Source organism: Pantherophis guttatus, chromosome 8 (assembly GCF_059756535.1).
Source record: "Pantherophis guttatus breed Tessera chromosome 8, ASM5975653v1, whole genome shotgun sequence".
Classification (NCBI taxonomy): Eukaryota; Metazoa; Chordata; class Lepidosauria; order Squamata; family Colubridae; genus Pantherophis; species Pantherophis guttatus.
This window is the reverse complement of record NC_142070.1, coordinates 22,243,812-22,270,118: the sequence shown is the minus strand read 5'-3', so window position 1 is coordinate 22,270,118 and position 26,307 is coordinate 22,243,812. Positions and strand designations below refer to the sequence as shown.

Genomic DNA, 26,307 nt, shown 5'->3' with positions numbered 1-26,307 from the left:
GGTGTCTTTTTGGTAATTTTTAGTTTTGGCCCGAAAGCAGCAAAAAGCGTTTTCATCGCTGACTTTACTTGAGATTTTGTTGAGTCATCATCACTCTCTGATTCTGACTCTTCCGAGGAGTTTGAATCCTCTTTTTTATCTTCGTTGTCTGATAAAGTTTTTCGCGCCAGAAATTTTGAACTGAGCATTTTGATTGGCTCTGCTTCGCTCACCTTGGAGGTCTGTTGAAACCAAGATGGCTGCCATTCAAATTTTCGCGCGGGATCACCGTTTTTCTTCTTTGTAATGATTTTCTCCGCAATTATATCACTCACTATTTTTGGGTCTTTAGGCTTTTCATTAGTGATGTTTTTCTCTCTCGCTGCTCCGCTGTTCTTCAGCATATCTTGGAGGTTCGCGATGAGGCTTTCATCATTCTTCTGGCTTTTTAATAGTCTTAATATCTCTGACCTGAGTTCGTTATTCTCTATTTCGATTTCCTCCTGGTCATCAATTATTTCTTCGTCTTCAGTGGTGTATTCTTCAGATTCTCTCGAAATTGCGTTTGTGGATTCGTTGATTATTTCTTGTTCCGTTTCCATTTCTTTGCTGTAGGCCCTGGTGTTGGGCCTATCTTTCTTAGACATTTTTAAGTTTTTATTGAGTCAATTAACCATCCTCTGCTACCAGCTTGTTGCAATATTTTCAGGATCAGACTCAATAAGATTAGCAAGAGTTGAAGGTTTAACTATATATTCTTTTATTTACAATAGGCATTCTATATTCACTGAATATTCACAGATAGAAGCAAGGGAAAGGGTGTAGGTAGCTCCTTATATATACAATGGGTGGAGCTATATGTGGGAGTGGTGAGTTATGAATACATTAAGAAGTGAAGAATAAGTTAACCCCTGATACCCTGTTTGTACACTATTTACACATTAGAGAATAAGGCATTTACATCTGACAATACATGTACATAAACACATATCCTATAAGAAATGCATATCATTATATACTGCTATTTATTTTCATATTTTCTATGAGACCGATGGGAAAATTTGTTCTGGTATTAGTTATAAGCGAAACTATTTACTAAGTTTGCACTACTATTAATCTTCTCATTGTTCCCATCACTCATCTCCTTCCACTTATGACTGTATGACTGTAACTTTGTTGCTTGTATCCTTACGATTTATATTGATATTGATTGTTTCCTGGTTGCTTATTTGTTCCCTATGACTATCATTAAGGGTTGTACCTTATGATTCTTGATGAATGCATCTTTTCTTTTATGTACACTGAGAGCATATGCACCAAGACAAATTCCTTCTGTGTCCAATCACACTTGGCCAATAAAAAAAAAAATTATTCTATTCTATTCTAAACTAAGCATTTACCATTTCATAACATGCTACAATAAACACAATAGATAAGTCTCAAGTTGCTATTTACATGCCTCATTCATACTTTGGAACAGCAAGTGCCATTTCACATTGTAGCATTAGTTACCATGGTGAAGAAAAGCCACATGGCTGCCTTTCCAGTGGGGAATCCATTCATATAAAGCAATTCCTGCATGGATTGTATTGATTCTAAGCTTGTAAGCAAAATGCCCTTTCAAAAGAGGAGCTTTGCTGGTGTGCTTAAGAGAAAAGCTGCTTCACATAAATGGCTCAGAAAAATACCTCATAAAGAAGTTTGTGTCCTTAAAGCAGGGCCGGATTTTCCTATAGGCTAACTAGGCTTCAGCCTAGGGCCTCAAGATCAAGAGGGGCCTACATTCAAATTGTTAGCAAAATTAAAATTACACTTTCACTATAGGTGAAAGGGCCTCATAAGTGGAATAGCCTAGGGCCTCTTCTCTTCTCACCTCACAGTTTATATTTTCATTTTCATTTTCATGTTTTCATATTTTCATTTTCATGTTTTCATATTCATACTGTCATAACTTTGCCATGTTTTAATTCCTACCCTCAAAACAACGCTATAGAGCATTGCACACCAGAACAACTAGACACAAGGACATTTTTTCCTGAACGCCATCACTCTTCTAAACAAATAATTCCCTCAACACTGTCAAACTAGTTACTAAGTCTGCACTACTATTAATCTTCTCATCGTTCCTATCACCCATCTCCTCCCACTTATGACTGTATGACTGTAACTTTGTTGCTTGTATCCTTACGATTTATATTGTTTCTTAATAGGATTTGATTGCTTATTTGTTTCCTATGACTATCATTAAGTGTTGTACCTTATGATTCTTGACGAATATATATTTTCTTTTATGTACTCCGACAGTGTATGCACCAAGACAAATTCCTTGTGTGTCCAACCACACTTGGCCAATAAAGAATTCTATTCCATTCTATGTTGAAGGATGGTGTTACCCTACTTCGTTACCAACATATCTTACTTGCTTGGATTTTTTGTGCATATTGTATTATTATATTAAAATGAGAAAAGGAAAAAAGTTAGAGCTACCAGATCTGGGCTGCAAAAAAGAAACAGCTAGAATTTTCATATTCCCATTTCTACCTTCTACTAGCTCTCTGGATCTTTGCAGTCCAGATCTGGTCATTCTAAAGAGATAGCAAACTCTAGAAAACAACAGTAACAGAATGATCTTGTTATGGCATTTGAAGATTAACCAATATTCTGAGAAATAATAAAGATAAAGGGAAAGGAAGGGACAGGTAGGAAAAAGAAGAAAGTAATAGAAAAGAATATTTATAATTCTGGGTTGAACTGTAGAATCTTTGGGGCACTCTGAGCTTAGTTGCTTTTTTGCATAGGTTTCATTACCCATCTTCAGTGCAAACTCAGCGAGCACCAAGGACTCCAAAGAATTGCAGTTATTATATGTATTACAGTGGTGGGTTCCTCCCGGTTCGGTCCAGTTCGGCCGAGCCGGTAGCGGTGACGATATGATGTCACCGAACCGGTTCTCCCCCCCCCCGCCCTCCCCCCCCACCAACCCACGTTATTCTTACCTTTTATTTGGTCCCACCCCCAATCTGTTGCTGCCTCCTGAGTCCCAGCTGATGACTAGAGGGAAAAAAACTGTTTAAACTCTTGCTGTGGGGCTTCAAAGGGCCATCCTACAGCTGATCAGTGTTAAAAGCAAACAAATTAGTTGCGTCGTAAGTGCGAGGACTGGTCGTAAGTGCGAGGACCTTTCAGAAATGACTCTGACCAGCTAGCCACGCCCATCTAGTCACATGACCTCCAAGCCACACCCACAAAATAAGCCACGCCCACAGAACCGGTAGTAAAAAAATTAGAACCCACCCCTGAGGTATTACCATATTTACTCATTAGGATTATGCTTCACCCCCACCTCAAATAATTACAGTGTTTGTGAATTGAGGATATTGTCTTAATAGTTCCCAATAACAGTAGAAGGAGCTGTTAAAAACAAAGGAATTTGCAGGAAGGAGCAATGATTATGGGTAGTCCTCGACATACCATCACAATTGAGCCCAACATTTATGTTGTGAAGTGAGAAATTTGTTAAGTGAGTTCTGACCCATTTTATGACTTTTCTTGCCACTTTGCTTAAGTGAATCACTGCAGTTATTAAATTATAACATGGTTGTTAACTGAATCTTGTTTCCCCATTGACTTTCAGTGTCAGAAGTTCTGCAAAAGGGGATTGCATGATCTTGGGATACTGCAACCGTCATAAGTATGAGTCAGTTTCCAAGCATCCTAATTTTATTCACATGACTGTGGGGATGCTGCAAAGGTCATAAGTGTGAAAAATGATCCTAAGTCACTTTTTTCACTGCCGTTGTAACTTCGAACGGTCACTAAACAAACTGTTGTAAGTCGAGGACTACCTGTATAGAATGTGCTGCTGAGAACATGGGATACCTTTTAACTGTTCACTGCATAGAAGGGGCTGTAGAATTCAACCCTTACTGTAGCAAAATTCTCTTCCTTTACCTTTTTCCCCTGCCTTGTCTGGGCCCCTCCAGTATATTTCCAATTTTCATCCTCTCTGCTCCAACCCATCTCTACATTTATACATTTTCTCTAATGTATTGCCTCTGTATATTTGATTTTATTTTTGTATTTTTATGATGACAGCCTAGGTCTTTTGATATGATAAAGTTATAAATCCAAATTCATATTATTGCTATTATCATCATGTGCTTTTTTCTTTTATGGTTTCTGCTTGGAGGACATTTTATACTTATTACGTATTTCATACTTATTACTATTATTAGGAGTGGTTTTTGCATGAAAGAGAAATTGTTTGGTATATGCAAATGGTCATTCAATTAATTCTGTAATGGGCAATGCTCTATGGGCAATTACTTTTAATTCATTCATTTGAATTCATTCATTTGAAATCTTTCTTGATCGCTCTCTCTTTGCTCTTGTTCTTTTTTGAGTGTAGTTTCCTATTACATATAGGCCCGTGTATAATTTCTATGTGCCTAAAATTGTACCACATTTACCCTGTTTCCCCAAAAATAAGACATCCCCTGATAATCGGGCTTTTGAGCACATGTGCTAAAATAAGCCTCCCCCTGAAAATAAGCCCTCCCCAAAAATATTTAAACACAGAGCTGGAAATCAGATAAGATGGTAAGAAGAGCCCCATCTTGCTCCATGTGCCCCAATATAATAAGACCTCCCCAAAAATAAGGCCAAGCACTTATTTCGGGGTTCAAAAAAATATAAGACAGGGTCTTATTTTCGGGGAAACCTGGTATTAATTATAAGAAAGGGCTGGTTTCATTTGGAAATATCAGCCTAGACTAAGAAGTTATAGAAGTTTTCATTGCATAGAATTTGGGTCTGTATTTATAATGTTTATGTGTATTCTATGGTTGGATCATAAATTCAGGGTCATCAGCCTTTCAGCTACATACAGAAATTGTACTGTTTAAATTACTGCTGTATTTGGACTGGGCATGTTGCTCCTGCCCACAAAAGGAGAGAGAAATTATAGCAGAAGGAAGGATTATGTGGGCTAATTAAATGTAGAGGCACAGTTATTGTTTGGCACAGTTTTAATATTTTGTAAATAATATAAATATTAATTAAAGGAAGAAAGAATGTTATGACGTTGGGGACTGCAAACCATTTCAAATTTATAACCTTAGGGTTATTCTGACTGTGAAAATTGTTTCATTTTCAAAAATGCCTGTCTCAAATGCTATGGAAGTTTTGAGTTTAAACAGCTTTGTTTTGAATTGAAAACCCAGTTTTAATCTCAATGTGATTGAGATAACTGATTCCACATGAAAAACAGATGTTTTGCATTTGAGGCCTGTGTAATGAACTCAAACAGGAGAACAGTGGTGGGTTGCTACCCTGGATCAGGTGAACCTGTAGCAGAGGCAGGAGGCTCCGCCCACCTGCCCGCACGTGCAAGCACATGCAAGCATGCACGAGTGCACAAGCGAACCGGTAGCAAACTAAATTGAAACTCACAACTGCTGGAAACTCCAAATTCCATAACATACCAGTGTTATAAAATTCATATTGTGACAATTGAATTAAAAGCAGGATATTTGTATCAGATGATGGATACCTATAACCAATATGGCTGACATTGTGCCCAAACCAAGGATGCTAGAAAACAAATAGGGAATATGTAAATTAAGGGGAAATCAAATTTGGTGTTTTGAATATCTCTAGCCCAATCAGATTAGCAATCAGGTTTTTTTACTGTCCATTCCTACAGAAACACTAACATCTCTAAAATTATCCATTAGAATTCATTTCTTTTTCTTTGTTTTGTGTTTGCAATAACTTTGAAAAGGAAAAGCAAGTATAAATATATGAGAACCATGCATTATTTCTTTTATTATCTTAGGTTCCATTTTTTTCATCATAAATTGCAGATAAGCAAATCTAGATAAGTAGAACTAGAATGAATGACTGCTGATATATATATATTGTAACTATTTCACTTTTATATGTTCTCTTTCTATATATTCTGCTGCTTTGCTTTTAATTTGTTTCCAAAATAAATGCACATTAAAAGCAACAGCAACAAAATATTCATTAGCTCAGAAACAATTGCTTTTAAATGTGCAAAGAATTTAATTGGTGTCATAAAGAACTAAAGTTGTCCTGGATATTATTTTTAAAGCAAATTCTAAGGGATGGAAGACAAAGAATATTTAAAATTTAAATTATATGTTTATGATTGTTACTTTAGCCCAAGACACATAACAAGCAATTTAACCTCATTTACTCCATTTTTCAATCAATTCAAGTTAATGTGCCACCATCTTAATAACTTGCTTTTCAAGTGTACTGTACACCCATTTCTTTAGTAGCCAAGCACACACAATGTATATAAGCAACTCATTGCTGAGAGCGAGGATGAAGTAAAACAAAGAGGAAACAGGACCTGACTAGTTCTTAAATCATCAACAGAGCAAAGGGCCTATTATCTAACCTTTCTGGCCTTTTACCCTGACCTTTCTGGATGTGTTGGTCAATCACAACCCAGATGGGAGTCTTGACACACGTGTATATTGGAAAACTATGAACACAGACCATATTTTACATAATGAGAGCAATCACCCCATGGCATATAAAATCAGTTGTACTGGTCAGGCACTGTTCAGTAGGATAGACACTCATTGTAGTACACCAGCAGCTAAAGCTAAGGAGTGGGCATATCTTTATCAGGTCTGCAAGCTCAACGAATACTCAATGGACTTTATCCGAAGGTGTGCTACACCTAGGGTTCGGCAGCCTATTGAAGGTGCCAGTGGAATTGCTGCGTGGAGGGTGCTCCCATATGTACAGGGGGTATCCGAAACTGCTGCACGCATCCTCTCGGCACATGGAGTCAAAGTGGCGCATAAGCCAGACCAAACACTGAGAATGTGAGTGATGCGCCCAAAGGAAGCATTATCCAAGGAGGAGACATCTTCAATAGTTTACCGCATCAACTGTAGTAATTGTGCAAGCAATTATGTAGGGGAAACGGCCAAGCAGTTACAGACCAGAGTACACGAACACGAACTGGCTGTCCGATGCAAGGAACAGCGCTCCCAGATCTGGACACATATGAAGGAGCACAACCACACATTTGATTTTCAAGAAGCTGAGGTTATTGCCCATGATAGGACTAAAGGAGGATGCCTACTAAAAGAAGCCTGGTTCTCCATTAACAATTCCATTAACAGGCATATTGAACTGCCACCGGCCTACCAGGCTTTGAGACACCAAGAAAGACCCTGCAGGATGAGCAGAGACAGCTTTCCATCAGTGAGCAGAGACCAAAGGCACCCCCACCCCCACCTCTGAGCATGCAGACTCAGCCTGTGAAGGCATAGTTAGTCCTGACCAAACACAGAGCAATCCGGCAGGGCTGTCTCAAACTGTAACAGATAGGATTAATGAGAAACGAACCTGGCCGATCACGAGGTCATGGACAAGGCAGCAAATTGCAATGGCTGACAGGCTAACATCACCCCCCACTGATAAGCAAGCTAGGAGGGAGAAAACAGTAGGAAGTAAGCCTCCATCATCCAGCATGACGACAGCAAAAACAACACAGCTGATTACAAGTGGGAGACAGTTGGAAGGGCCTATTACACACACAAGGGCCAAATTGATTAATGGCATATAAAGGCAGAGATCTCTGTAATGGTAGTTTAATACTCTGACGATGTCAGCAGATGGCTGACGAAATCTTAGTTAAATAAAATTTTAATTATTTTAAAATTTTAATTTCCAAAGCTCACAGGATGTCTCCCTTTGATTTTTTTAAAAATATAAAAGTATAGGTGACATTTATGCAAAAATTATATGCTGAATAAAACAAAGCCTTCAAAAAAAGGGGATAATTTCTAAAGAAATGGCAAATATATCTTTAAAGCATACCTCTGTGATGACTTTTAGATGTGTAATTGACTTCATCTGTCTTTCTGACAAACCAAAGAACAGCTCTCCAGAAAATTTTGCAATCATAATCCAATAGTCATAAAATCAAATTGCAGATTTCTTAAAGATCACTAGCAGGCTTTTTCTGCAGATAACCTATGGATTCAACTTAGCTGAAACAATGCAAGGGCCAAATCATCTCGCTCTATACAAGGCAAAGCAAATAATATAATTCAAAGAAAGTATTATAAGACTATAGGAATTTCAGCCACCAGAAGCTACCTGGCATTTTTTTTTTTTAATGCCAGGGATTCAACTCAGAGCCATGAATTGCAAAGCTATTATAGCCATTTCAGACTGTGAAGCTGGAGAGAAAAATAGGGAGAGCCTGGTGCATTGTCATCTTATAATTGGGACACTGATGGTCAGTTCTTAAGCAATTCCTAAAAATAATAATTCAGACTCAGAATGGATGAGTGCTGACTTTGATAAGGATTCAGGCTTTGACTTGGGCAAGGGTCAAATCCAAGTACATGTAGCCTATTTAAAAGAGCTGAGATAATTAGCTACTGTGAAGAAAGGGTGTTAAATCCTCTACTTACTCTGGTTATAAATCAACATTCCCTCAAGTTTCCATTCTTCTTGGATATAACTCTCTCTCTACTTCATGGGTGTCAAACTCAATCGTGTCACATGACATATCATGACTTTTTTTTTGCTTCTGCGGATCCAGGGTGGGTGTGGCCTGCATGTGATGCATCCAGCCCATGGGCTGCCAGTTTTACAACCCTGCTCTACTTGATCTATAAACTTTTGGCTTCATATTCCTAGTTTCTCTTATTCCTCTATAGCTGGATATTAGGTTTTTGACATTAGAAGGGGTCTTTTGGAACCCACCAGCTGAACAATAACAAGCTTTCTTGTAATTGTTTGGCAATTCTCATCAAACAGATTTATTATGATGCTGTGCTAAGACTCCAGGCAAGAACACCGACTTTAACTACATACACACCTCTACCTAATTTATTTCCCTCAGTTGGAACATTATTTTTTTCCCCACTACTGTGTTCACTGATTTATGACCAAGATAATAAATCTCAGAAAGTTGTAAGTGCTATGTCTCTTAAACAGTATGAAAGCACCCTTAGGCCAGCCTTCCTCAGTCTAGTAACCTTCAGATGTGTTGAATAACAACTCACAAAATTCCCATTAAGCATCATCAATGAAAATTCTGGGAGTGATAATGCTAAAAAATCTGGAGTGACAAAGCTGCAGAAGACTCTCTATACTATCTTATTTCCTCCTGAAGCAGCATTTAATGATAGCATGGGCTCCTTGTTAAAAGCTCTTCAGTTATAAAAATGCTATAATAACATGAAATGTGATGAGCTATTGTTTTCCTCGGCCATCTCAAGACATTTTGTTGGCAAAAAAACTTATTCCTAGTCTTTTAAAAAGCTAACTGAACTTGTATTTTATATTTTTTTTTCAAAACCGATGATCGCATGGCATCTTTCACAGAACTTGAAGACTGCAGGTTAGCTTTGGAAATAAAGAGAAGCCACATGGCATATAATTCTCTCTTCAGTAACTTGCTGTTAACATATACTACCTCTGTTGCCTGAAGTAATTACCTCATTTTATCTAATGGTAGACCATATTGTTCTCCTTCCTTGGGATTCAAAAAAATCCTTATGCAGTGGTTCTCAATCTGTGGTCTGTGGAACTCTGTGTGATCACAGGGGGTCCATGAAGGCTTGAAGAAATGTTATGATTTAAAACTTAAGTTTTGGGGGACTGTGGCCACTAAAAGTATTTAAAAGAGGTCCATGGTGAAGTAAAGAATGAGAACCACTGCCTTATGGCAATGTCTGAGAATTCTCTTAATACACAAGGTAGTTTGACATTCCATTTCAAATAAAACATCTATCTTTATATTTACTAATCTATGTGAATAAATTGGGAGAATTCACTTAGTAGCATTTATTGCTTCTCAGCCACCAACTTTTAGAGCTGGAACCAGAATGAATACTGTCTTCACGCTAACAATTAAGGCTTGCACTCAGAGTTTACAAGCTAACCAAGCTGCTGTTTTTTTTATTTGCCTTCAGCAAGAAAGAAGTTGCAGAAAATGTCTAAATGTTTAGGAGAAAACAACACTGCATTTTCTCACTAGGAAAGCAATGACATACACTAAAAGCAGAATCCTGGGATAGCTCCTGACAAATTAATTTGGAAGATTTTTTTTTTTAGCCTATGCAAAAGCTGAATAACCAACAAACTCAAGTCAACCCAGGTTGTTGTGTAATGCATCTTTCATTGCCATATCATTTTGGAGCAGAAATATCTGAGAATCTTCTAAAGTGATCCACTACAAAGTAAGGGGTAAAATGTCTGAATAGCCATGAGTTACTGCCAAGCACTGCCATATTGCCTCACGGTTTGAGATACAAATTAATTCAAGTATATTGATCAGTTGCACTATAAATTAAGCATCATATCCTCCAGAAGCTTTTCTCTTGATCTCAGGGAAACCAAGAAGATGTGGAAGGGCATCTAGTGTGTAGATTCAGTATCAACCGCTTTTATCGATTGACTGATTATGTGCCATCAACTCAGTGTCACTTCTTAGGGACCACATAAATAGATTTTCTCCATGAATCAGCTTTTATGCAGCAGTATATTGTACTGTCTTTATTATGTTGTGGGAAATTTCAGAAGAAAGATACACAACACTGGGGAAAAATACCCAACAGTTTATTCAACTGTGGTGGGGCTTTACAAGAGAAATGAACAGAATAATGAAAAGGTGAAGACTTTGATAAGAACTGGAGACTGTGGATGGGAATCCTGGGGCTCTGATTCTTTAGCAAATTTAAAGGGGAAGCTGGGCAGAATCCCTATTGTAAATAGGATCTATTTCTGTGTAAAAGAAAAGCTGCACTTGAGAAGAAACTGGAGAAAACAATTGGAGATGGAATGCTAAAATAATCAGGTACACCTCCTTGATTAGGAATGAAATATCTGTGAAGTTACTGTGTTGCAGTTTCCTTATTATGACTGCCTGTTGGGTTATAGTGTGTGAGTGGTATGTGGGGTTTATTCTCTTCTGATCTAAACAACTTATCTTATTTCAGCCAGAATCTGAAAATAACATTTAACACAGCACAGTACTTGAGCAAAATGGTTCGGTTGAGATCAGCATATGTGGGACTGATTGGGGTAGATTGTAGGGCTGACACCGAAATATAATTTTATCATATTTTATTTATCTATATATTAAATTATTGTATTTTATTCCAATTTTGGTTTAAACTGTATTTTATTCCAATTGCATTTAAAATCGTATTTTATTCCAATTTCATTTTAAATTGTATTTTATCCAATTCCATTTTAAACTACCAGATTTTAGTAATAATTTGTTTCTGGAATGCTGCCCTTTGATATGGCCCAAGGGCTAGTCAATAAAGTAAACTAACTAACTCTTCTGATCTGACTGGATCACTGAAGTTTGATCTAAAGGCAAAATGGTATTTTCTGATTCGGACGGGATTATGCAGAACAGGGAATTGGAATTTGCTCAAGTCATGTCAACACAGTTTGGGAGAAAGAGGGTAGTCTCTATTTTGTTTTGCTACAATGCTAATCTATAATCTTTTTGTCAGCATCAGTATTGAAGAAAACATGTGCTCTGTTAAATTGGTAAAAAGAGTCCACTGCTATATTAATTGGAAACACATTTTTTAATGTAATGGTATGTGGGATTAATCTTGGGAGACAGGAGGACGAGCTACGGACTGGACACCAGTATGTTCAAGATATCTCAGCTCTCAGATGGGAAGATGGCATAAAACAGGGGTCTCCAACCTTGGCAACTTTAAGACTTCTGGACTTCAACTCCCAGAATTCCCCAGCCAGCTGGCTGAGGAATTCTGGGAGTTGAAGTCCAAAAGTCTTAAAGTTGCCAAGGTTCGAGATCCCTGGCATAGGAAACTTCAGGAAAGACCATCCCTAGTTTTCTGGAGACTGAAAGGAAGCAAGGGTAGAAATACATTCAGTCTTGCAAGATTCTGTTAACGTAACCTTAAAATAAAAATAAAGTTAGCATTCGTTGTGGTGTTTTTTGTGTGAATTACCTTGCAAGAGCTAATAAATATAGAGCATAACTATTTTTATAGTTTATTAGCACTATTAAGAACACAAGGGCACATGTGTTACAAATTGTTACTAGCTTCTCTGCTGGTCCAGGTAGAAGCAATTTTTGAGTTAGTAATGCATACCTGATAGGAAATGGCTGTTATTTTCTTCATGTTGAACTTCTCTCCCATATTCTGTCTTGTGTACATATATACCTTTTCCCTAAATGTTGAGCACAAAAAAAACTTTTTAAAAGTCTGCCTATAAAATAACCTCAAGGACCTCTCTGAAGATTTATTCAAACCCCCTCAGAAGATTTGCCCACAGAAATAATAATCAGACATCTTTAGAAGATCTAATCACAGCAGCTATCCAAAGCAATTATGTAGCAATTATGACTAAGAGGGCTTTCACACCCATCTTGTGAACCAATTGCACCAGTTCCAGAACTGGAGAGACCTCCAGACAGTTCCTCAAGCCCTAGTCACTTTGTGAATGGACTACTGCCTTCTACATAGGGCTGCCCTCAGGAGTTACACTTGGTCCAGAATGATGTTACCACTGCACTGCACTGATTGGCAACTGGCTTCCAGTGGGCTTCAAGGTGCTCAAAATCAAATAAAATCATTTTATTACAGACCTAAGGCCAGACACAATAAAATAATAGTAGAACTGTTACATACTTCTATGTATAATACAGAAAACTAATTAACTATAATAGAATCTAAAAATAATTAAGAACAGATAATGAAATAAATCAGAATAAAAATAGTATTATAAAAAGTTCCAAATTTAACTGATGGTGTGGCATATTACACAGATGATGGCACAAAAGTGATTGACTTGGGAAGACATTTTTGAGTCCTTGTGTGAACGAAGTAATATTAAATGGAAATCACACACCCTACCCAGAAAATTTTTGAAGATAATATAAATGTAGAAATGTCTAGAGTCCTTATATAGGGAGGGAGAAGACATAGCATATAGCTGAGAGTTTCTATTGAATCATCACCACATGAACATACCAGAAAATGCATTGTAGTACCTTTACAGTGTCCAAAAAAGGATTACTAACGGCTGGGCATCCAGCTTCGCCAAAGCGTAAGCCTTGCAAAAATTCTGAATCCTAATGGATAATAAATAGAAGAGTGAGCCCTTCTGGAAAAATAAGATAAATATTGGATAAAGGTAAAGGTTCCCCTCGCACATATGTGCTAGTCGTTCCCGACTCTAGGAGGCGGTGCTCATCTCCATTTCAAAGCCGAAGAGCCAGCGCTGTCCAAAGACGTCTCCGTGGTCATGTGGCCGGCATGACTAAACACCAAAGGCACATGGAACGCTGTTACCTTCCCACCAAAGGTGGTCCCTATTTTTCTATTTGCATTTTTTACGTGCTTTCGAACTGCTAGGTTGGCAGAAGCTGGGAGCTCACCCTAGTGCTATGCAGCACTAGGGATTCGAACTGCTGAACTGCCGACCTTTCAATCGACAAGTTCAGGGTCTTAGCCACTGAGCCACCACATCCCTCAAAATATTGGATATGACACCTTAAATTTGAAGATTTTAAGTTTTTTTGCTGAAATTAAATTCCTCCAATTCTCTCTTACAACCTGTCTTTTCTTTATCTTCAAAGGGTCTTTATACTTTTTTTCTGTGCCTTGGGTAATTGAGAAGCACTCAAAGAATTTTCCTGACAAAAGGAGTTTATTCCTTTTAAGAGAGCCTTTTTGGCTTTGATACAATCCTCATCATACGACGTTTTGGAGCTTTTATGTGCATAAACACTACTGGCTGTTGAAAATCTTGTCAGGGAGACTTGAAGATTAACAATAATTGACTGTTACAGAAGGAGTACTTGTTCACATGAGACAGCTGAGCAGATTTGGGTATGCATTTGAAGCAGGGGCTCTGAAGTCAAAAGCCCAGACAAAACATTAGCCAGAACTTGAGATCATTCATCCGGTAGTCACTGTTTTTCCTCTGTAAAGGACTTCATGGCCTAAAGCCAGCTAATTTCTGGGGATGCTTATCTCCAACACTTTCTGCCCATGAGATAAATTCTGGCAAAGTAGATGTGCTTCAGGTACCCTCAATTAATCAGTGTCACCTATTGGGACCTCAGATGTGCATCTTCTCTTTCACAACACACCTTCCTTCCAGAACGCATACTAGTCAAGATCTGCATAGTTCCCACCCTGATGACACTTCAAAGATACTGAAATGTTGACTATTCTCTCAGACCTTGAGGTAAGGATTGGCAAGTCCTTGTAAGCTTTTCTGTTTATTCTGCATTATTCTTTCTTTGTTTTTCTGGATGCATACCATCTAACCAGGGGTGGGCTTCAAAAATTTCAGCAACGGGTTCTCTGCCTGGTTGCTGGGTGGACATGGCCATGGTTGGCGTGGCCTAGTCGACCTCCTGCACCATGGCAGGTGGGCCATTTTTGCCTTCCCCAGGCTCCGGACGCTTTCCTTGAGCCTCTGGGAGGGCGAAAACTGCCTCCCCCGGGCTCCGGAGGCCCTCCGGAGCTTCAGGAGGCCCATTTTTCCCCCTCTCCAAGCCTCTGTATGGGCCCTGCACTTATCTCACATCCAAAATGGGCCGCATGGAGACTCCTGGGAGGTGCGGGGTGGGGTGGGTGGAGCCAGCCAGGGGTGGGATTTGGAGGTTCTCCGAACCGGCCATAATATTAGCTATGGGTTCTCTCGAAGCCAGGTGAACCCATAGCAGCCCATCCCTGCATTTAACTCATTTCACTGACTTGCTTTTTAAACTGTAATCCACCCATAGTTATTAGGAGTCAGCGAGTCCCTACATCCATCCATTCCCTCACTCATTCATTTATTCAGGATCTGTGTTTATTAGTAACTCATCAAATCCTGGATTTTATAGAGCTCATAGATTTCATCATGTGGAGAAGTCAAAAGCCAATGACTTTCTGACACAAAATACAGAAAAGATTGCATAGATTTAATCAGCAGATCAATTGTCAGAGGAAGTAGTAAAATGCACTTTGCAACATTTTCTTTTTATTACCAGACACTAATACAAAATATCTACTATTTCCACAAGGTTGGTGCTGAATTTCATTTTCACATCACATTGTTTATTTCTTCTTGATGACATTGTGCAGGTCGTTCACATTCTTAAAAGTTCATGACATGTTTTTACTTTAGACAGTTTATGCAGATAATATCCCAAGATATTGGCACACAAATTTTAATATCTGGACTTTCTTTTTCCTCTTCAGCTTTCTGAACTTTTGCAAATTACAATATAGCTTAACCTGTTGTGGTCACTTCAATTTTTAAAACATATTTCAAGTCTCATCTTTCAAGTCAAGCAAATTACGGCAATAAAATAGATTTAGATTAAATAATCATGGTTTAGGGTGAGATTTAATCTGAAGCTGCTGGTAACATTCACATACAAGCCAATCTGAGTTCTGTCTTCACTTCTCCCTTCGCTATTGGCAAAAAAAAAAAAAAACCTATCCAGCCAGCAACAAACATAGATACTATTGTTTTTCTGGCCAAAAAAGTCAATTTAGCCATCACAGTAAATTCTGTTATCTTCACCACCCATTCTTCCCTTATGGATATAATCGAATCTTTCTATCTTTGCACATACAGCCATCTTGATGCAGTTATCATGCAGAAAAACAAAGATCCATGATTTTTTTTTCCAACTGTTTGTCCATCAATCCTGAAAGATAAACCTCTGGTCTCAATTGTGTATTAATTTTGAAAAATGAAAATGAATCAGTGGCCAAGGAAGTCTAGTACCGAAAGCCTAGATTTCAGGAGGGGAAATCTCCCACAAATTAGGACATTAATTTTAAAGAAAGAGGAAGTTTGGGGGAAAATTAACAAGATCCAATCCCTTCTACCTGCATGGAAGCTATTTAAAACCACAGTCCTGGAAGCCTGGGCAGAAGGTCTATCTCAGTGCAGAAAAGGGAGGTGGGGCAAGGATACAAGAGGAGACCCATGTGGTTGACAAATGCTATCAAGCTGGTTGTAAAACATAAGAAGAGCTCTTTCGGTGAATCTAAAGTCTTCCCGAACTTTGAAGTAAACATAAGCACAGGCTAAATTAGTATATGTAAGGCAGTAATAAGGGAGACAAAAAAAAAGAGTTTGAAGAACACTTGGCTAGAAATATAAAAGCCAACTATAAGCATTATTCAACTATGTTAAAAGTATAAAACTGATCAGTGAACTGCTGGACCAGGAAGTGATAAGTGAATGAAAGGAAAGTTCACAGAAGATGTGGAGATACCCTGTTTCCCCATAATAAGACATCCCCTGATAATAAGCCCAATCGGGCTTTTGAGTGCATGCGCTAAAATAAGGACCCCCCTCAAAAAAGCCCTCCCCAAAAATAAGCCCTCCCCAAAAATATTTAAATGCATGCACAGCCGGTCCCCGCCATTTCCTCTTGTTAGGGTTAGGGAGACAGAGCTGGAAATCAGGTAAGATGGCAAGAGGAGCCCCGTCTTGCTCCATGTGCCCCAAAATAATAAGACATCCCCAAAATAAGGCCAAGCACTTATTTCGGGGTTCAAAAATATATAAGACAGGGTCGCAAACAATTGCTACCAAAACAATTGCTACCAACCTGCCTTCCATTGAGGATCTGTATACTGCACGAGTCAAAAAGAGGGCTGTGAAAAATATTTACAGACTCCTCACATCCTGGACATAAACTGTTTCAACTCCTACCCTCAAAATGATGCTATAGAGCACTGCAGACCAGAACAATTAGACACAAGAACAGTTTTTTCCCGAACGCCATCACTCTGCTAAACAAATAATTCCCTCAACACTGTCAAACTATTCAATAAGTCTACACTACTATTAATCTTCTCATCGTTCCCACCACCCATCTCCTTCCACTTAATGACTGTATGACTATAACCCTGTTGCTGGTATCCTTATGATTTATATTGACTGTTTCCTAATATGATTTGATTGCTTATTTGTTCCCTATGACTATCATTAAGTGTTGTACCTTATGATTCTTGATGAACATATCTTTTATTTTATGTACACTGAGAGCATATGCACCAAGACAAATTCTTTGTGTGTCCAATCACATTTGGCCAATAAAAAATTCTATTCTATTCTATTCTATTCTATTCTATTCTATTCTATTCTATTCTATTCTATTCTATTCTATTCTATTCTATTCTTATTTTCAGGAAAACACGGTAGTAAATAAAGTAATGAGTGATTTGCATCTGCCTTCACCATGGAGGTCTCAAATAAATACAGCCACAGATGCTTTAACCAATGTTTAGAGAGTAGGTCTAGGCACTGATAGCAAAGAGGCGTATCACAAAATCATGTGCTAGAACCTACTGAAGTTCAAAATAAATATATTGCTACAGGCTCGTGGCCACCACTGAAAGGAACCAAAGTAAACAATGTTACTGATCTTGTAAAATAATATGTAATATGTCCTAAGTCTGGCACTAGGCTGGCACAGGAATATATGAAATAGAAAGAGAGAGGAGGAGGAAAGGGGAAAGAGAGACAGACAAACAGAGAAGGAGATTGATTACTGGACTTCTGTAATTGGAAATCTGAAGGTTTCAAATTATAAATTCTCCTGCAGGATCTTGCAATAACTAAATTCCTGGACTTTGTGTTTGTGATTCAATCAGAGACAAAGGGAAAATCAATAGCATTATTATTAAAGGTTGCACAGCGTGTGACTGTTCTGGAATAAAAGCTACACAGTATGACCCTCCAATTAGCAGTACCTTTAATTTATCTACTTGTTAGCTCTGTTGGAGGAGAAGTATTAGAACAGCTTGCCTAAAATGCTGGAAACATAGCTTCTCCTGTAATGCTTTGTTCTGTCTCATCTGCTAGCGACCTAACCAACCTTGGAAACTAAACATGGTTGGTCCTGGTTAGAACTTGGATGGTAATCATATCTACATATTCCTATAAAATGTCCCATCATTCAAATGTATTTACTTGATTATGGATGCTTTGTCCATATCAAGAGCTGAAAAATCAACTCTTTTTCTTGTATTTATCCATTTCTCAATGATCCGCTTACAAGTCAAAATCTGATCTGAATGTTCCCTGTCTGACATAAAGCTGCATTAAACTTCTCAAATTTTATTCGCTGTCATCTTCCATAGCCTTTCAATCAAAATTCTGCTCAACACTATCTCAGGCACATCTAGAAAATAAATTCCATTGCAGCATTCTTCCAGACATCAGGCACAGATGCAAACTTCATATACAAACAAGTTTGTGGCCACACCATAAACAAATCATGTCCATATTTTACCATTTCTCTAGTACGCTATCTAAGCCATTCTTTTCTCTCTTTGGCAACATGTCACACAATTATTGGTTTGTTTCTCTACATGTTGGGCAATTTCTTTCTCTGGTTTTCATTTTTTGCAGCAATCAATCTTGTAAATGTTTTTTTTTCCCCTCATTGGCACTTTCTTTCACTTTATTATTCCACTAAGAATTTTCATTCATGGCTTCCATCAGTGTTACCTCTATATTGTAAGGTGCTCAGTGAGAAATGGGTTTTCTTTAGAACAAATTGTGGTTTGAAAATACAGCCTGACATGTGAACTGTGGCCCAGCTGAACTGAAATTCAGATCATCTTGATTGTTCCAGATTTTGGCTGAGATAAACCTGACTGCCATTTAATTTAATTTAGGAACTTAATGCCTTTGAACATAATCTAGTTTATAAAGCCTTAGTCAAGGCTCTTTCCCTTTTTTGAAAGTCCCTTCGTTTATTTATTATTTATTTATTTATTTATTTTATTTCTATACCGCCCTTCTCCCGAAGGACTCAGGGTGGTGTACAGCCTAATTAAAAACACAAAGACAGACAATATTTAAAAATAATTAAAATTATTAAATAATAGGCCCAATTTATAAAACCCCGAATTTAAAAACCCAATTTAAAACCAATTAAAATCTTTATATTGATAGCCCAGCCTGGCGGAACAACATGGTTTTGAGGGCACAGCGAAATACACGGAGATCAGAGATTTTGCGAATTTCTGGGGGGAGTTCATTCCAAAGGGCAGGGGCTCCCACAGACAAGGCCCTCCCCCTGGGTGTCGCCAGCCGACATAATTTGGCCGATGGCACCCTGAGGAGACCCTCTCTGTGGGAGCAGACTGGCCGGTGGGAGGCTACTGGTGGCAGAAGACGGTCTCGAAGGTACCCAGGTCCAATGCCATGGAGCGCTTTAAAGGTGGTAACCAACACCTTGAATTCATGGTTGGTTGTTTCATATTTTCTTATCACCTCCCTTTGGTTGAAGAATGTCATAGAGTAAAGCTTTCTTCACTTAAACCCTAGCAACACTGTACTGGAAATTTAACTATTATAGCTTTTCACCAAAATATAGAGGCAATGCATGTCTATTTCTCTCAGTTAGCTTTCTCTGGTTGCCTGCTTCAAGTTTCATTTAACCTATGAGCTTGAATGGGCCAGATAATCTATGGAGACATAAAGTTAAGCAATTATGTCAGACTGTTAAATCCATTGTTTTTGGAAGCAGTATCTACCAGCAGAAAATGTGCAACAATGTCATTCATGAGTGTTGAGATTGAAATATTGTACTCTCTGGAAAAATCTCTCTAGATTACAGAATTCCACAGATTCCTTCACCTTCTTCTCTTTTTAGTGGAGTCTGTGAAGCACATTAGCTAAAATGATTTGGAGAATTTGTGATTCATATATTTATTTATTGTGTTCAAAATATATATGGCTGCCCATTTCACACTGATAATGCTAACTTTAGTTAAAAACACACCCAAAAAAGAAAATGAAATCTATAACTAGCACTGATGGTAATCCAACCACCCTCTTACCATGTTATATGTTATATTTTTTGTTTTGAATCTCACTGCCCCTGTAAAGATAACCCTATTATTCAACCTCAGCTGGTATAGTATATAGCCCAAGTTTTTGGAAGTAGTAGATTCAAGACTAGATCCAACACACTTCTATAATAAGTATGTCAAGCCCTAAGGCCTGGGCTTGCCAAAGTGGGGCGGGTGAACAGGGGTGTCAGGACCATTATCACGGCGACCATGGAGCACCACTGATGGGGGTGTTGGGACAGCTGCAACAGCAATGGATGTGGCTCAACTGTGTGGCAGGGAGGCATGGCGTGGACGGCTGCTCCTAGCCACGATCAGCTCGGCTAAGGTTGTCCAACATTTAAGGAGTAGGCAGATTTGAAATAAGCATTTGATCAGGAGCTGTAAGTTTCAACACTAGATTTACAATTGCTTGCTTCTGCTTCCAGCTATGAATGATGGTGCTATTACTGTAGAAGAGATACTATTTCTGCATCATTACCCAGATCTTCATTTTCACATATAGTTTAGTTCAAGATCTTTGCCTAATCATTTATTTTAATGGAGTGCTAATATGGGAAGTGAGTGTGTTAAATCGTTCCATGTAAACATTTTAGGTGTTAGTAACATCCCTTTTCTACATCTACTTCTAATGCAGTAATGTTACATTCTCTGGAGACTAGGGCACCTAACTGAAATACAGACTTTTATCTTCCCCCTCCTTTGAGCTCTGTTGAGATAACATATAATTAGCAGCAAAGTTCTCCCTTTGTAAAACTATGACCTCAAATCTACTGCTAGCACAGGGTCTTACTGAATTGCCTGACCTATCTCGAGCACATTTTTCTCTGAACAAATCACATATCAATTTTTCATTTATAAAATTATTATGGTTGGCTGCAGCATCAACCAGATGTTTAGACTGGATTTGTCATTTTTTATTCACCTATTGAGTCAGTGGTGGGATTCCAAATCTTTTCCTATCGGTTCTATAAGAACGCACTTCGCGCGCATGCACACCACTCAAGGATTGCACTCGGTGTCGGCGCTGGTGAGCTGAAATGTTGTTTAAGCTCAGCTGAGGTGCGGCAATCTGCTCTGCCATGTGAATCAGCTGAGCTAAAAAACAAGGAAATAGGGAACGGCAGGGGTGGGAGGGCGGAGCCAGCCAGAGGTGGTATTTGCCACTTCTCCGAACTACTCAAAATTTCCACTGCCAGTTCATCTGAACCGGCTGAATACCAGTTCTGTATTGAGTCCTTCTCAAAGAACTGGGATAAGCAGATATTGTTGCTTAATAGTGTTAAAGACATTGTGGTTGGATGTAAGCAGTTTCAAGTGTCGGAAGAAAAGGGCTTGCTTCTCCATCCGGGAAAGGGATCCATCCGAGAGAGAGAGTGTGTCATTGCAATGAGGTGAGGACGAGAAGCCAGCTGCTGGAAAGGAGTCTCTTTATTGTAACAGAAATGAAGTGTCATACAGCAATCGGTTCTGGGACAGCTGATAACCGGGTCTGGTAAATATAAGGATTTTTATATGATTTTTGTGCTTTGTGATTGAGATATCTGGGTTCATTGTGCAATAGACTTGAATTTTGCTTTTTAATATTCTAATTATAGTATATTGGTTCCTATTGTGATTGGGAGGTCATGCCGTCCTTGAAGTTCAGTAGGGAAATGTAGATTTAAGTGTTATTGTTTTTCTATCCTTAATCTGCTCAATTTCAGCTTCTTGCGAAACCTGCAGCCGGTAGCACTTTGCTTATGAATGAAGCTGTCTGGATACTGAGTATCCATTCATAAGGAGCGCTTTGCTTTTATGAATGGATACATAGTATTTCATTCACGGGCACTCAGCTTATTGTGAAAACTTCTTTGAGTAATTTCCCTGTTAGCGAGAGGATGCAAGTTGGCTTTTATTTCAGGGGAGCCTTGTTTCAGGAAGACTGTTCCTCCATTGATTTTCCTTTTGGGCAGGCTCCCTACAAAAGTAAAGTTGGCTTTTGAAGCACTAATTTGCATGCTATTCATAGAGGAGGTTAGGCAGCCTACTAGCTTCCTAATCTTTGGTGTACTGAATCTTCCAATGCCCCTAAAAAGCATGAACATTTGTGAAAAAATTTGGAAACTGTAGGTTGAAGAAATCTAGAATATTACTGTCAGCATCCCAGCACTGACATATATTAGGAGAGGAGAAGCTTGAACTTTTGCCTACTTAATCTCTTTGAAGATTCTGTCTCCTCGGAGATGGGAGGAGGGGAACATTCCTGTGATCTGACGGAGGAGGGATGAGGAAAGTGGCTTGGAAGATAGCCAATGAGATGCAGAGAATTGGGGATCGGAAAGGGAGGGATTGGGGGGCAAAGGTCAGTACTGACCGCGCACGAGCCAGGGTCGGATCACTATGCTCAATAAAGAGAAAATTTCCTTAAAGATCGGCAGTTTGGAAATTCCTTTATTTTGAGATAGCATCGAAACCTGACAATTACAACAGCTATCCATCAGAGGAAGTAAAAATAAATATAAGTGTATGCGCATGTGTATTTAATGGGATTCAGATGTTAGACACGAGCCTTTGTAAATCTATATGTGAATGGGCCAATCTATCTTCTTTACTAAAAGGAGCATGAAGCTTTTGTTGTCACCAGGCATGCTGCACAGATATTAATAAAACCACTGTAATGTTATATTCTCTGATGCCATTCACAACACACCAACAAAAAGTTATCATTCAACAGAAGAGCTAAGCATTTAATTCACACATTTTAATTTATGAAGAACCCTCTTTTTTATTTTGCTGTCCATCCATTCTAATTTACAAGGTACTAATAAAATGAAAGTATTTTTCAACCCTGAAAAAGGTTCAGTTGTGAATTCTTGATTAATCTCAATCTGCATCTTGTTAAAATCCCTCTCAAAGGTCACTAACAATTAAATTACATGACCCACAAAAGGTGGTTTGGTTCTGGTCTAATCTATCATCTTTAAAATGATATCACTAGAGCAAAAACTGTAGACATCATGTCAAGTATGTTGCCTGCTCTAGAAATGTGTTTCTCAACTTGGCAACATGGAATTATGGCAGTTGAAGTCCACACATCTTAAAGTTGTCAAGGTTGAGAAACACCACTCTAGACATTAAAAAAAATATTCTCTTGAGACAATCTTGACTCTTAATGACCCCTTAAGCATGTCCAGGTGGTTTGTTAACAAAGTGGAATGGGTTTGACATTACCATTTTCTGGGACTGTGATTTTCCTCCTTTCTCCAAGATTATTCTGGGTAGTGTTGGTGGAGACAGAACCTTAGTCTTAAGACTAAACCATTTTTGTGGAGTTCTTTGGGACTCTACTCTCTACTCTGTATTATTGAACCTCTACAATAGGGGTGTCAATCTCAAGGCCTGGGAGCTGGATCCAGCCCATGGGGCACTTAGATCTGGGTGGCCACTCTGGAAACTGCAAAGGACCAGCCCACGATGCATCTGTCAGCAAAAGGTGGTCCTCCCGAGCTCCATTTTTGCTGGCAGAGGGTTGTAGGAGGTTGTCACAGCCAAAAACAGAGCTCGGTAGCCTGTTTTTGCTGGCAGAGCATTTGGACCTCCACAGGTGCCCCCAACATGAGTGACGTTGAGCTGGCCATGCCCACCCTGGCCCACCGAGGTCAAACACAACCCTGATGTGGCCCTCAATGAAATCGAGTTTGGCACCCCTATTGTACAAGAAACAACTGAGTGAGGCCATTCATTGGTATGAGATTAATCAAGATGGTGATGATGCTCAGCTATATATCGTTACCTCTGGCTGATCAAGTAATGCTACCAAGATTCTCTTTCATCATCTAAAGCTGTGGAAGGACTGGATGGGGAAGAACAGGCTTCAGCTTAATGCTAACAAGACTAAGTGACTGTGGGTTTTAGATCCACTCAAATCAGAAGAGATTCCCTTATTTGGTCTGGATGTAGGTAGCAATCCTCCAGACAGAACTAATACACAATTGGGACTTCCTCTGAACTCTTAGATCCAGTTTGAGGAATAGGTGGCAACTGTAATCAGGAAGACCTTTGCAGGTCTTTGTACCAGTTCTTAGATCCAGGAATGGTCCAGTTCACAGTCATTCATGCTTTGGGCACCTTTCCTGAAGACCGCTTAGAACTTTAACTGGTCCAGAAGGCAGTGGTCCAGATGCTTATGGATGCATCTTAGTATGTCCATCCAAACTATTGAATAAACCAGCCTTCATGGCACAAGGTTACTAATGGGACTATCTCTGAATATTTCTGCCTGGGTCCCACAAAGTCCAACAGAATAAGCATGTTGTGGTCCTCTCTGTATTTATTTTATTGAAATCCAGGAGACATGCCCTTTCTGTCTCTATATCTGGCCTCTGGAACAACATAACCCCTGATATCAGAATGGTCCCAATCCCACCAATCTTTTGTAAGACATTGAAGGTTTGGTTTTTTCCTGGGGTATTAGTCAGAATCTGGAGTGGCCTACCTTTAGGAATTAGTGGATTTGAATGAGATTGGCTTTAGGAATACTGTGCTTTCATTTCTGATGTTCTGGTGCCTTTTAATAATAGTTAATCCCAAATCAGCTCCCTCCCCAAGATACATTGTGCAACAAGGGAGACAGAAATCAAATAAGTGAACAAAAACAAACCCAAGAGACAAGACGAAATGCAAGTCTCCTTCATTTTTCTTTCAATAGAAAAATTCTCCAAGATATCAGGAAAAAAATACTTCATATTTTTTTCTTAAAAAACAGAGTTGCTCTAAGATTCATGAGAAATCTAGTCACTTACAAACATAACTGAATATAAATTAAGGCACAGCCATATATTGTTGAGGCCACTCTGTGATGTATAAATGTACAGATATTATCAAGTAGACAGGCGCAGTCCATTGGAAATGCCAAAAACATGTCCTTATAAAATTCATATTCCTGCTTTGTTATATTAATCTCTCTTTAAAAATCATGCTCAACTTTTTCATCAATATTCATTGGAAGCCAAACTGTCTAAATACCCTGTATTAATGTGATTTATTTCAAATGTAATATTTTTTTTTTATCTAAGAACAAATTCCGTGTAATTTGGGAGAACAACATAGCATTTTCACTGAGTAATGTGCGTAATACAAGAACTGCATTGACAGCCAGTATGTTTCTAGGTGTGATTCATGATGCTACTAAAAAGTTAAAAATTCTCTGTCCTGGGACCTAGCTATCTGCAAAACTATTTGCTGCAAACAAAAATTGGTCCATGCAAGATCTCCCGATAAGAGTGAAAATACCAAGAATCCCATCCCTAAAGAGGCAAAGCAGAAGGGGATTCAGAAGCAAGTATTTTCTGCCAGAGGTCTCCTTCTGTGATCCCTAACAGTCAAGATGTTGGCGAAAACCTACTTGGAGAGAGGAATCAAAGATGAATATTTGTTGTTGTTGTTAGTTGCGAAGTCGTGTCCAACACATCACAACCCCATGGACAACATTCCTGCAGGCCTTCCTGTGGGGTCCATTTAAGCTCATGCCTTGGACATCCTCTGGAGTCCATTTAAGCTCACGCCGACTGCTTCAGGGACTCCATCCAGCCACCTTGTTCTCTGTTGTCCCCTTCTTCTTTTGCCCTCAATCTTTCCCAGCATTAGGCTCTTCTCCAGTGAGTCCTTCCTTCTCATTAAGTGGCCAAAGTATTTAAGTTTCATCTTCAGGATTTGGCCTTATAAAGAGCAGTCAGGGTTGATCTCCTCTAAGACTGACTGGTTTGATCACCTTGGAGTCCAAGGGACTCGCAGGAGTCTTCTCCAGCACCATATGATGGATATCCCAGTATGTATATAGACACTGCTTAATAGTTGCTATCTCTCTCTCTGATACACATACATACATAGATACACACACACACACACACACAGAGAGAGAGAGAGAGAGAGAGAGAGAGTATATATAATAAAATATATACAATAACATTTATGACATATATGACTAATACACAGATTCACATACAGAAAGACATTTTGTCCATAGCGAGTCTGAAGAAGGGCGGCATATAAATCGAACCAATAAAATAAAATAAATAAATAATGTTGGCTTAGAAATTCAAGTTAGTAATTATAATGACAGTTCAATTTAATAATTAGAATGACAGTAAGAACATATACATATTTTATATAAAGTTAGTATAAAGTTAGTATAAAGATATGCATCTTTAAAATGTTTTATAGACTTTAGTGATTTTCCTCAGCTGTTAGAGTTTTTTGTTTGCAAGGTTTAATGTTTTAAATTGGATTTAAATTTGTGATAAGCCACCTAGACTCACTTTGAATAGTGCAGCCATATAAATTCAATAACTGGATGAAAGGATAGATAATGAATGAATTTCCTTACCTGTACATATCAAACTAGGATTTTCACTTTTCTGCTTGGTTGCAGATTCCAAAGGTTCTGTAGTATATTTACATCAAA

The 26,307-nt window shown here is 38.6% G+C and overlaps 1 long non-coding RNA gene across 1 annotated transcript in view; it reads right to left on the bottom strand.

The window, feature by feature from the left end:
• Positions 1 to 26,307, bottom strand: part of LOC117679969 (uncharacterized) — an 82,213-nt gene extending 55,906 nt beyond the window's left edge. The window contains exon 1 of the long non-coding RNA XR_004595501.1: positions 26,230 to 26,307. This is a non-coding gene — a long non-coding RNA (uncharacterized LOC117679969). The remainder of the gene's footprint in view (positions 1 to 26,229) is intronic.